A 13000-nucleotide genomic window follows, 5' to 3' on the forward strand; every position below is an offset into this window, starting at 1 on the left:
CACCAAAATACTACAGTCCACATACTACTACTAGGTGGTGGTGAAGAGTCAGCACTTTCGTCCTCGCAGCTTGAAAGCGATTGTTTGCAGTCGACCAATGATGAGGTGTAGTTGCTTCTTGGCACTGGGTAGGCACTGAATGTAAAGGCATGGAAAGTAAGGAATGGCAGGTTGTACAATAGTCAGAACCATGAAAGACACCATCAACACCTATGTCACCATCATCATAATCACCAGCACATCAAAACCCGAGGTAACCATCATCATCCTCATTTACAACAGTAGTCACAATAGGATTCCAATGCAGCTATCTACCTCCTGGACCTGAGTTTAGGAGGGAAATTGCAGCAGGAATGAATGATCTCCTAAATCTATTGCTCTTTATAGCAGGAAATCTGAACCAAGACCCAGAGGGAAGAATCTGTTACTAACCAGAAGTTAATAACAATGCAATTAAGAACAAGTGGAATAAAATTCTACCTAACAGGCTGAAAATAACAAGTACAACTTAGTCTACCAACCAAAAATGAGAGTAAATAGGGATACAAAAAGGAGAGAAAGAGAGTGGAAGTAGAATAGGAGAAGACTAAGTGATGTAAGACGAGCAGGTGATCTTGGAAGAGCTCAAGAACTGAGGAAGGTATGAAAATAGTCTAGCTGGCCATTACTGTACAAATGGCTTTACCAGACAATGTTCATGTGATCACAGCACGTAAGGGATAGCATGGGCACAAATAAGATTATGAAGAAGTGAGAGGGAGCAGATCCACTTTGGACTCTGTAGGTCAGCATAAGTGACTTAAACTTAATGCGGGCATGACAGGGCCCCGTTTCAGTTAGTTGAAGACCACATGTGCCGCTGCATTCTGGATCATCTGAAACGGCTTCATCAAAAACATCAGAACACCTGTTAGAATGGCATTGCAATCGACAATGCACAAAAACACAATGGCTTGTACAGGCAGCTGGGTGGCATGCTGGGTTAGAAAGCCTGATTTTTATCAATCAATCAATCTTTATTTATATAGCGTCTGTTACAATCAAAATTGTTTCCAGGCGCTTTACAGAATTCCAGGGCCTGACCTCCAAAAAGCTACAGTGGCAAGGAAAAACTCCCCTTTAACAGGAAGAAAGCTTGAGCAGGACTGGGCTCATGTAGGGGGACCCCCCTGCTGATGGTCGGCTGGGTAGAAAGAGAGGAGAAGGGGGAGGACAGGTAGAAGAGAGACTAGGCAGAAGAAATACATAGAAAATACAGTAATTATATTAATTATAATAAACTGTCGGTAGAGTTGAGTGGGTCAGCGGGGTTGGAGGTCAGTAGGTCAGCATACAACTATGAAGGCAGCACTGAGGTCCAGCTGAACCAGCATAGAAACCAGTCCATGATCTGAAGCTATAAGAAGATCATTAGTAACTTTAAGAAGTGCTGTTTCTGTACTGTGATGAGCTCTAAAGCCTGACTGAAACATCTCAAACTGGCTGTTTCTCTGCCGGTGCTCCAGTAACTGAGTCACCACCACCTTCTCAAGAATTTTAGAGATAAAAGGAGGGTTGGATAGTGGCCTATAATTTGCTAACACATCAGGATCCAGTGATGTTTTTTTTAAGCAACAGTTTCATCACTGCTACCTTGTAGGACCGGGGTACATAACCTGTCACTAAAGAACAATTGATCTGGTCCAGGATAGAACTGCCTATCATTGGCAAAACATCCATCAACAGGTGTGTTGGGATGGGATCTAAAAGACACATGGTGGACTTGGATTTCTGAATTAGCAAAGACGCCTCAGAAAAATATATAGGGATGAAGGAGTTTAAGGGCTCGTTGGAGACCCTGTATGTTCCCACAGTCAGCACATCTGGTGATGATCCAGTTTTTGGGATGGCATGGTTAGCTTTTTCTCTGATAGCAAGAACTTTATCAGTGAAGAAGCTCATGAAGTCTTCACCACTAAGGGAAGAGGGGATATGTGGCGCTAAAACACTGTGATTCTTGGTTTATTTGGCCACAGTGCTGAAAAGAAATCTAGTGTTATTCTGGTTTTCTTCAACTAAGAATTAAGATTGTAAGACTAGCTGTTCTAGCCTTACGGAGGGCCTTTTTTTAAACTGCCAGACAGACTTTCCAGGCTAAATGGTAGCTATCTATTTTACAAGAATACCACTTCCTTTATAGTCTTCGCACTTTTTGCTTGAGGGTCCTGATATGTGAATTATACCAGGGGGCACACCTCCTTTGATTTACTATTTTCTTTTTCAGGGGGGCAACAGAAGCGTAATTCTCAGTGAGGCTGCTGCACTTTCACCAATAGAGTCAACCTCAGCAGGGCTAGGATTGTAATGATTGATCCCTGGGGAAATACACGATGGTCCTGGGATCAGCGCAGGGGTCGCTTCCTTAAACTTAGCTACAGCATTATCTGAAAGACATATGCTAGAGTAAGACTGTGTTCTGAACATAGAAGAATCCTTAATCATAAATATAAAAGTGATCAAAGAATGATCTGACAGGAATGGGTTCTGAGGGAACATTGACACATGTTCTACCTCAACAATAACAACAAGTCAGAACTAGATCAAGTGTGTGGTTGAAGCTATGAGTTGGTTGGTTTATCTGTTGAAGGAAACCAACTGACTCAAGCAATGAAATGAAGCCATTTCTAAAGCTGTCATTTACAACGTCTACATGAATGTTAAAGTCTCCACCAAGTTAGATCATGTTGAATGCAGCATGACTCGGAGACTAAGTTCACAGTCTGGCTTGTTGGAAAACCAAAAACTCAGTTTTACCACGGTAATGTTGGAGGTGGCATCCATGAGGATATGTCCCAGAGACAGTTTGAGATCTTTTCCGAGACTGTAGGTTCTAAAGGAAGCAATAGGTGCAGCTCGGTGACATCTGCATAGCAGTAATATGACAAGGCGAGTAGATGATTGGCCCCAGTGAGGTCCAACTGGACCATCACCAGATGTGCTGACTGTGGGAACATACAGGGTCTCCAACGAGCCCTTAAGCTCCTTCAGCCCTATATATTTTTCTGAGGCGTCATCGCTAATTCAGAAATCCAAGACCACCACGTGTCTTTTAGATCCCATCCCAACACACCTGTTGAAGGATGTTTTACCATTGATAGGCAGTTCTATCCTGGACCAGATCAATGGTTCTTTAGTGTCAGGTTATGTACCCCAGTCCTACAAGGTGGCAGTGATTAAGCCGTTGCTTAAAAAACCATCACTGGATCCTGATGTCTTAGCAAATTATAGGCCAATATCCAACCTTCCTTTTATCTCTAAAGTTCTAGAGAAGGTGGTGGTGACTCAGTTACTGGAGCACCTGCAGAGGAACAGCCTGTTTGAGATGTTTCAGTCAGGCTTTAGAGCTCACCACAGCACAGAAACAGAACTTCTTAAAGTTGCTAATGATTTTTTTTATAGCTTCAGATCATGGACTGGTCTCTATGCTGGTTCTGCTGGACCTCAGTGCTGCTTTTGATACAGTTGATCACAGCATCCTGTTACACAGACTGGAACATGTGATTGGGATTAAAGGGACAGCACTAGACTGGTTTAGATCATACTTATCTGATAGATACCAGTTTGCTTATGTCCATGGTGTTCCCTCCACATACAGTAGGGTTAGCCATGGAGTTCCTCAAGGTTCTGTACTCGGACCAATCCTCTTCACCTTGTACATGCTTCCCTTAGGGAACATTATTCGGCAGCATGGGATACATTTTCATTGTTATGCTGATGACACTCAGCTCTATTTATCCATGAAACCCGAGGAGACAGAGAAGTTAGTGAAGCTCCAGACCTGTCTTAAAGACATAAAGTCCTGGATGTCTTCAAATTTCCTCCTCCTTAACCCAGGAAAAACTGAGGTCATGGTGTTTGGTCCTGAACCTCTGTGGGATGGATTAGATCACATGATCACTCTAGATGGTATCTCATTAACATCTAGTCTCTCTGTGAGGAATCTAGGAGTAACTTTTGATCAAAATCTCTCCTTCAACTCACACATTAAATTAGTCTCTAGAAGTGCCTTTTTTCACTTGAGGAACATCACAAAGATCAGGAAGCTGCTGACGCGGCATGATGCTGAAAAGTTAGTCCATGCATTTGTTACTTCCAGGCTGGACTACTGTAACTCCTTATTATCAGGGTGTCCAAACAACTCTTTAAGAAGCCTCCAGTTGATCCAAGATGCTGTCCTCAGAGGCCTAGCTCCATCCTACCTGGAGGAGCTAGTGATACCTTATCAGCCCAATAGACCGCTCCGCTGTCGGAATGCTGGTCTACTTGTGGTTCCCAGAGTTTCTAGGAGTAGAATGGGGGGCCGAGCATTTAGCCACCAGGCCCCCCTGCTATGGAACCAGCTCCCCCTGTCCAGGTACGGGAGGCTGACTCCATTGCTACTTTTAAGATCAGACTCAAAACCTACCTCTTTGAAAAAGCTTATTGTTACTAATTCAGTAGTTCCAGTTACTATCATAGACAGACAAATTATCACACTTAGGGGGTCGTCTAATCATTAGGTCACATCTTAGTTATGCTGTTATAGGCCAAGGCTGCCGGGGTCCGGAAACATGATCACCTGACAGGCCTCTGTCACTCCACTGGGTCATGGTTTCCTCTCCTCTCCTCTCCTCATCAAGCAGACTAGTTATGCTGATTCTTGTGTAGTTTTTCTGCTTCTCCCCCCCCCCCTCTATTTATTTACAGGTATCGCCGCCCTCGGAGCTGCATAATGACCTCAGGCCCCGCTGAAGTGATTGTATATCATATTTTTTGTGTGTGTTTCTGTGCTCTGTGCCTCTCCTCTCCTCTCCCCCTCCTTCTCCTCTCCCTCCCTCTCCTCTTTCCCCTCCTCCTCCTTCTCCTCTCCTCTACCTCCCCTTCACTCTACTTCTCCTCTCCTCTACCCCTCTCCTCTCCTCTCCTACCTATCCTATCCTCTACCTGTCCTCCCCCTTCTCCTCTCTCTTTACCCAGCCAGCCATCAGCAGGAGGGTCCCCCTACATGAGCCTGGTCCTGCTCAAGGTTTCTTCCTGTTAAAGGGGAGTTTTTCCTTGCCACTGTTGCTTGTCTGGGGTCAGGCCCTGGGATTCTGGAAAGCGCCTTGAAACAATTTTGATTGTATAAGACGCTATATAAATAAAGATTGATTTGATTTGATTTGTATATATGGCAAAGAGCAGCAACTCTAATTCCAATCTTTGTGGGAGGAGCTGACAGATTACATTGTCAAAACACCCTGAATAAATGTCCATATAGGTAAGATTCAAACCAGGAAAGTGCACTGCTAGTCTATCTCAGAGAGAATTTTGAGTGCCTCCGTCACAGAGAACAGGTTGAATTCAGATTTGTTTGGGTCAAGGAGGAAGAGCCTTGATAGTAAATAATCTGCTTCAAAACTTCTCTCTCAGTGGTTTTTATCAGGAATGAGAGAAGCGAGTCCAGACATTTTTCACTGGAGGTGGATTAATTTGCCTATAATTTGCACATCTCCTCTATCTTATGTAAATAGCTAAATAGCTCCTGCACTTATAGTCTAAGGCATTTAATGTAAACACCATCTGTAAAATATGTTTATAGCACAACCCGGTAAACGATTGTAAAAATAACCGCACATACTGTATTTATTAAGTTATTATCCTCACTTGCTGCTTCTTTTGCACTTCTGGTTAGATGCTAAACTGCATTTTGTTACTCTGTACCTGTACATGTGCAATAACAATAAAGTTGAATCTAATCTAATTAAGGAAAGAGATGATCATGTGAGTGATCACAATGGTCATGTTGTGAGCTATTGCCTGTAGGAGGGAGGGTGGTTTGGAAGGAGTCCAGTGTGGATGTAGTCGGATGAATACAACATTTTAGATACCTTTCTGACTGTGAGGGTGGGGAAGAAGGTAAAGTGGTGAAGAAAGTAAAAGAAGGCTGAGAACATGGATGGGTGCATCTTGGACTTGTGGGCTGCTCAGAGAACTGGCAGCTGAGAACTACAACTTTCTGTGTGAAGCACAAGGTAAAAGGGTCAGCTGAGAGGATAGCAGCAGGAAGGTTTAAAAGGTTATATAAAATGTAGAATTGTGCTTATTTGTGGTGCTGTTTATCGTTTCGTTTTCTCCCGCTTATCCGGATCAAGGTCACGGGGGCAGCAGCTTCAGGAGGGATACCCAGACAGCCCTCTCCCCGGCCACTTTCATCAGCTTCTCCAGGGGGACCCCCAGCCGCTCCCAAGCCAGACGAGAGATGTAATCTCTCCACCTAGTCCTGGGCCGGCCACGAGGCCGCCTCCTGGTGGGACATGTCCAAAACACCTGTAAAGGGAGGCATCCGGAAGGCATCCTAGCCAGATGCCCGAGCAACCCCAACTGACTCCTCTCGATGAGAAGCAGCGGTTCTACTCCGAGCTCCTCCCGGATGTCCAAGCTTCTCACCCTATCTCTAAAGCTGAGCCCGGTCACCCTGCGGAGGAAACTCATTTCAGCCGCTTGTATCCGCAATCTCGTTCTTTCGGTCATCACCTAACGTTGATGGCCATAGGTGAGGATTGGGATGTAGATCGACCGGTAAATCGAGAGCCTTGCCTTCCGACTCAGCTCCTTCTTCACCACGACGGATCGGTTAAGCGCCTGCATCACTGTTGACGCCGCTCCAATCCGCCTGTCAATCTCACGTTCCTTCCTACCCTTACTCGTGAACAAGATCCCGAGATACTTGAACTTTTTTTCTCCGAGCGAGGACCATGGAATCTGACTTGGAGGTGCTGATCCGCATCCCTGCCGCTTCACACTCAATGGCAAATCGCCCCAGCAAACCCACTCAATAACAATAATTGTCTAATGTTTATGTTGTAATTTTATTTCTATTTTATTCTATATTTATGTATATATGCTTATAATGCTTATAATATGTATATATTGTATTATGTATATATTATATATATATATGCTTATAATATATGCTGTATATATGCTTATAACATTCTAATCTTATTTGTATTTATCTATTCTATTTCTATACTTTGTAAATACAAAATCTAGACGACAGTTATATTAATCCACGTTAGGCTGCTACCACAATTCAATTTCCCTACGGGGATGAATAAAGTACATCTTGAATCTTGAATTTGTTGGAGGTCCCTGTTCAATGGCGCCAGAAGAAGTACGTCATCCGCAAAAAGCAGCGACGAGATCATCCACCCACCATACTCGACATCCTCCACTCCCCGGCTGCGCCTAGAAATTCTGTCCATAAAAGTTATGAACAGAACCGGTGACAAAGGGCAGCCCTGGCAGAGTCCAACCCTCACTGGGAACGAGTCCGACTTACAACCGGCTATCCGGACCAAGCTCCTGCTCCTTTGGTACAGGGACTGGATGGCCCTTATCAAGGGACCTTCCACCCCATACTCCCGGAGAACCCCTCACAGGATGCTCCTGGGGACCCGGTCATAAGCCTTTTCCAAGTCCACAAAGCACATGTGGACTGGTTGGGCAAACTCCCAACTCCCCTCAAGCACCCCAGCAAGGGTAAAGAGCTGATCCGTGGTTCCACGACTGGTGCGAAACCCGTATTGTTCCTCCTCAATCAGAGGTTCGACTATCAGTCTAATCCTCTTTTCCAGCACCCTGGCATACACAATATATTGCCAAAAGTATTTGACCACCCATCCAAATTATCAGAATCAGGTGTCCTAACCACTTGGCCCGGCCACAGGTGTATAAAATCAAGCACTTAGGCATGGAGACTGTTTCTACAAACATTTGTGAAAGAATGGGCCGCTCTCAGGAGCTCAGTGATTTCCAGCGTGGAACTGTCATAGGATCCCACCTGTGCAACAAACCCAGCTGTGAAATTTCCTTGCTCCTAAATATTCCAAAGTCAACTGTCGGCTTTATTATAAGAAAATGGAAGAGTTTGGGAACAACAGCAACTCAGCCATGAAGTGGTAGGCCACGTAAACTGACAGAGAGAGGTCAGCGGATGCTGAAGCGCACACCGCAAAGAGGTCACCGACTTTCTGCACAGTCAGTTGCAACAGAGCTCTAAACGTCATGTGATCTTCAAATTAGCCCACGTACAGTACGCAGAGAGCTTCATGGAATGGGTTTCCATGGCCGAGCAGCTGCATCTAAGCCATACATCACCAATGCAAAGCGTCGGATGCAGTGGTGTAAAGCACATCGCCACAGGACTCTAGAGCAGTGGAGACGCGTTCTCTGGAGTGATGAATCACGCTTTTCCATCTGGCGATCTGATGGACGAGTCTGGGTTTGGAGGTTGCCAGGAGAACGGTAGATTTCGGACTGCATTGTGCCGAGTGTGAAATTTGGTGGAGGAGGAATTATGGTGTGGGGTTGTTTTTCAGGAGTTGGGCTTGGCCTCTTAGTTCCAGTGAAAGGAACTTTGAATGCTCCAGGATACCTTGTGGGAACAGTTTGGAGCGGGCCCCTTCCTCTTCCAACATGACTGTGCACCAGTGCACAAAGCAAGGTCCATAAAGACATGGATGACAGAGTCTGGTGTGGATTAACTTGACTGGCCTGCACAGAGTCCTGACCTGAACCTGATAGAACACCTTTGGGATGAATTAGAACGGAGACTGAGAGCCAGGCCTTCTCGACCAACAGTCCAACAGTCTCCTCTGAAGAAGAACAGGGGCCAGGAAAGCGACGGGTCCGGATGGCATCAGCTCCACGCTCCTGAAGTCCTGCGCAGACCAGCTCTGTGGGATTTTCAGTCACACGTTCAACCTGAGCCTGAAGCTGGAGAGAGTGCCACAGCTGTCGACGTCTGTCCAGCATCATCCCAGTGCCGAAGACACCACACCCCGAGGAGCTCAGCAGCTACAGGCCAGTAGCTCTGACATCTCATCTGATGAAGACGCTGGAGAGACTCATCCTCGCCCACCTGCGCCCACTGGTGGGGTCCTACATGGACCCGCTGTAGTTTGCCTACCAGCTGAGCATCGGGGTGGATGATGCCGTCATCTACCTCCTTTCCACCTCCCTCACTCACCTAGAGAAGGCTGGGAGCACTGTGAGGATCATGTTTTTTTTATTTCTTCATTGCATTCAACACAATCCAGCCCAGGCTGCTCGGGGACAAGCTGCAGGTAGCTGGGGTGGATCACAACCTCACAAGATGGATTCTTGACTACCTCACACAAACTGAACTGTTTCCTATTGGTTTATATTGATGACATACTCATCTTTTCTGAGACTTAAGAGAATCATATATAGTACATTTGTTTGGTTCTACAATGCCTTCTGGAGAACAAGCTGTATGGAAGTCGAGAAGTGCATGTTTCATGTCACCTTTGTCACCTTCCTGGGATTCATAATTCAACAGGAGCAACTCTCTCTGGACCTGAGCGGTAACGTATTGCGTCACTTCCTGTCTTCTAAATCGTTCGTTGGTTGCACTGTGCACGGTGTGTTGTATTCACTTTACTTAATATTGAACACTTGGTGTGTTGTATTCACTTTACTTAAAATTTGAACACTTGGGACATTCTAGTCACCTGATAACAACAGTCAAAAACAACCCATATTAAACTAATACATGGCTTCACCGACTATTAGCATTAGCATGGCCTCACCGTCTGTTTCACCTGGTGTCTTTGTCTGTTCAGCATGTGAAATGTTTAGTTACTCCTCTGCCTCCTTTAGTGAAGGTCATAGGTTCAGAAAGTGTAGTTTATTTACGGCTATGGAGGCGAGACTTAGCGAGCTTGAGACACGGTTCCGCAGCTTGGAGTTAGCTGGAGTTGCGGAGGGTAGACAGGAGAAGCTAGCTGCTGCGGAGCTGCCTAGCGTAGCTTCAGCTAGAGGTCCCCCGGGAGCAGCCGAGCAGCCAGCTAGCCAGGGCGGCTGGGTGACGGTTCGCAGGAAGCGTAGCCCAAAACAAAGGCCCACCGTGCACCACCAACCGCTTCTCGTGGGTAATCGCTTTTCCCCACTCGGCGACACACCCGCTGAGAAACCGACCCTGGTAATTGGCGACTCTGTTTTGCGCCACGTGAAGCCGACTCCAGCGACCATAGTTAAGTGCATTCCGGGGGCCAGAGCGGGCAACATAGAAGCAAATTTATGGCTGCTGGCGAGACGTAAGCGTAAATTTGGTAAAGTTATTATTCACGTCGGAGCCAACGACACCTGGCTTTGTCAGTCGGAGGTCACCAAAATTAACATAGAGTCGGTGTGCAACTATGCAAAAACGATGTCGGACTCCGTAGCATTCTCTGGTCCCCTCCCCAATCTGGCCAGCGATGAGATGTTTAGCCGCATGTCGTCGCTTCGTCGCTGGCTGTCACGGTGGTGCCCCGAAAACCTTTGGCCTTTATAGACAATTGGAGCACTTTTTGGGGAAAACCTGGTCTGATTAGGAGGGACGGTGTCCATCCCACACGGGATGGTGCCTCTCTCATTTCTAGTAATTTGGCTAATTTTATTAGACCCAAAGTGACCTGACAATCCAGGGTCCAGACCAGGATGCAGAGTTGGAGTCTTACACACCTCTCTGCTACTTCCATAGAACCCTCATCCACCAACAATAATATATTTAATACTATAGAGGTAGTCTCTGTTCCACGGTTAAAAGTTCAGCAAGCACAGAGCAGGGGAGCGGTTAATCACCTTAATCTTATTAAAATTAATACTAAAGCACAAGTTGGAGAAACTAATATCACAATTAAGTGTGAGATCTTATATCTCCTTTGTGTAAATCCCTGTTGGTGCACGACCTAAAAGCGGATCATCACATTGATTTATTCTGTCTTACTGAGACCTGGCTTCAGGAGGAGGAGTATGTTATCTTAAATGAATCTACTCCTCCTACCCATCTTAATTATCACATTCCTCGTGTTACTGGTCGAGGAGGGGGAGTGGCAGCAATCTATCACTCCAAGTTATTAATTAATCCTAGACCAAAATATGGCTCCAGTTCATTTGAAAGCCTGACTCTTGGCATCACCCATCTGATCTGGAACGCAGAAAAGCCACTTCTGTTTGTAGTTGTATATCGGCCCCCCGCTGTGCCACATTCAGAGTTCCTGTCTGAGTTCTCTGATTTTTTATCTGACTTGATCCTTAGAACGGACAAAGTCATTATCATTGGAGACATTATTATCCATGTAGATGTTGTAAATGACAGCTTTAGAAATGGCTTCATTTCATTACTTGAGTCAGTTGATTTCCTCCAGCAGATAAACTAACCAATTCATAACTTCAACCACACCCTAGATCTAGTTCTGACTTATGGTGTTGAGGTAGAACATGTGTCAGTGTTCCCTCAGAACCCACTCCTGTCAGACCATTCTTTGATCACTTTTACATTTATGATTAAGGATTCTTCTATGCTCAGAGCACAGTCTTACTATAGCAGATGTCTTTCAGATAATGCTGTAGCTAAGTTTAAGGAAGTGATCCCTGTGCTAATCCCAGGACCACCGTGTGTTTCCCTAGGGATCAATCATTATAATCTTAGCCCTGCTGAGGTTGACTCTGACCAGGCCATCCCTACAACTGGACCATCACCAGATGTGCTGACTGTGGGAACATAGAGGTTCTCCAACAAGCCCTTAAACTCCTTCAGCCCTATATATTTTTCTGAGGTGTCATCGCTAATTCAGAATTCCAAGACCACCACGTGTCTTTTAGATCCCATCCCAACACACCTGTTGAAGGATGTTTTACCGTTGATAGGCAGTTCTATCCTGGACCAGAGCAATGGTTGTTTAGTGACAGGGTATGTACCCCGGTCCTACAAGGTGGCAGTGATTAAGCCGTTGCTTAATAAAACATCACTAGATCCTGATGTATTAGCAAATTATAGGCCAATATCCAACCTTCCTTTTATCTCAAGTTCTTGGTGTTGAGGTAGAACATGTGTCAGTGTTCCCTCAGAACCCACTCCTGTCAGACCATTCTTTGATCACTTTTACATTTATGATTAAGGATTCTTCTATGCTCAGAGCACAGTCTTACTCTAGCATATGTCTTTCAGATAATGCTGTAGCTAAGTTTAAGGAAGCAATCCCTGCATTGATCCTAGGACCACTGTGTGTTTCCCCAGGGATCAATCATTATAATCTTAGCCCTGCTGAGGTTGACTCTATTGCTGAAGGTGCAGCAACCTCACTGAGAATCACGCTTGATTCTGTTGCCCCCCTGAAAAAGAAAATAGTAAATCAGAAGAGGTGTGCCCCCTGGTATAATTCACATATCAGGACCCTCAAGCAGAAAGTGCGAAGACTAGAAAGGAAGTGGCATTCTTGTAAAATAGACAGCTATCATGTAGCCTGGAAGGACTGTCTATTAGTTTACAAAAAGGCCCTCAGTAAGGCTAGAACAGCTTATTTTTCTTCTTTAATTGAGGAAAATAAGAACAACCCCAGGTTTCTTTTCAGCACTGCGGCCAAATTAACCCTAAGAGTCACAGTGTTTTAGATCCACTTATCCCTTCTTCCCTTAGTGGTGAAGACTTCATGAGCTTCTTCACTGATAAAGTTCTAGCTATCAGAGAAAAGCTAACCAGGCCATCCCAACAACTGGACCATCACCAGGTGTGCTGACTGTGGGAACATACAGGTTCTCTCACGAGCCCTTAAACTCCTTCAGCCCTATATATTTTTCTGAGGCATCATCGCTAATTCAGAAATCCAAGACCACCACGTGTCTTTTAGATCCCATCCCAACACACCTGTTGAAGGATGTTTTACTATTGATAGGCAGTTCTATCCTGGAACAGATCAATGGTTCTTTAGTGACAGGGTATGTACCCCGGTCCTACAAGGTGGCAGTGATTAAGCCGTTGCTTAAAAAAATATCACTGGATCTCGATGTGTTAGCAAATTATAGGCCAAAATCCAACCTTCCTTTTATCTCTAAAGTTCTTGAGAAGGTGGTGGTGACTCAGTTACTGCAGCACCTGCAGAGAAACAGCCTGTTTGAGATGTTTCAGTCAGGCTTCAGAGCTCATCACAGC

The 13000-nt window shown here is 45.3% G+C and overlaps 1 long non-coding RNA gene across 1 annotated transcript in view; it reads right to left on the reverse strand.

Annotated features, from left to right (window-relative positions):
* The window catches only part of LOC130528057 (uncharacterized), a 16662-nt gene continuing 3662 nt past the window's right edge, over positions 1 to 13000 (reverse strand). The window contains exon 4 of the long non-coding RNA XR_008951192.1: positions 1 to 135. This is a non-coding gene — a long non-coding RNA (uncharacterized LOC130528057). The remainder of the gene's footprint in view (positions 136 to 13000) is intronic.

The sequence above is a fragment of the Takifugu flavidus genome, chromosome 6 (assembly GCF_003711565.1).
Source record: "Takifugu flavidus isolate HTHZ2018 chromosome 6, ASM371156v2, whole genome shotgun sequence".
Taxonomy (NCBI): Eukaryota; Metazoa; Chordata; class Actinopteri; order Tetraodontiformes; family Tetraodontidae; genus Takifugu; species Takifugu flavidus.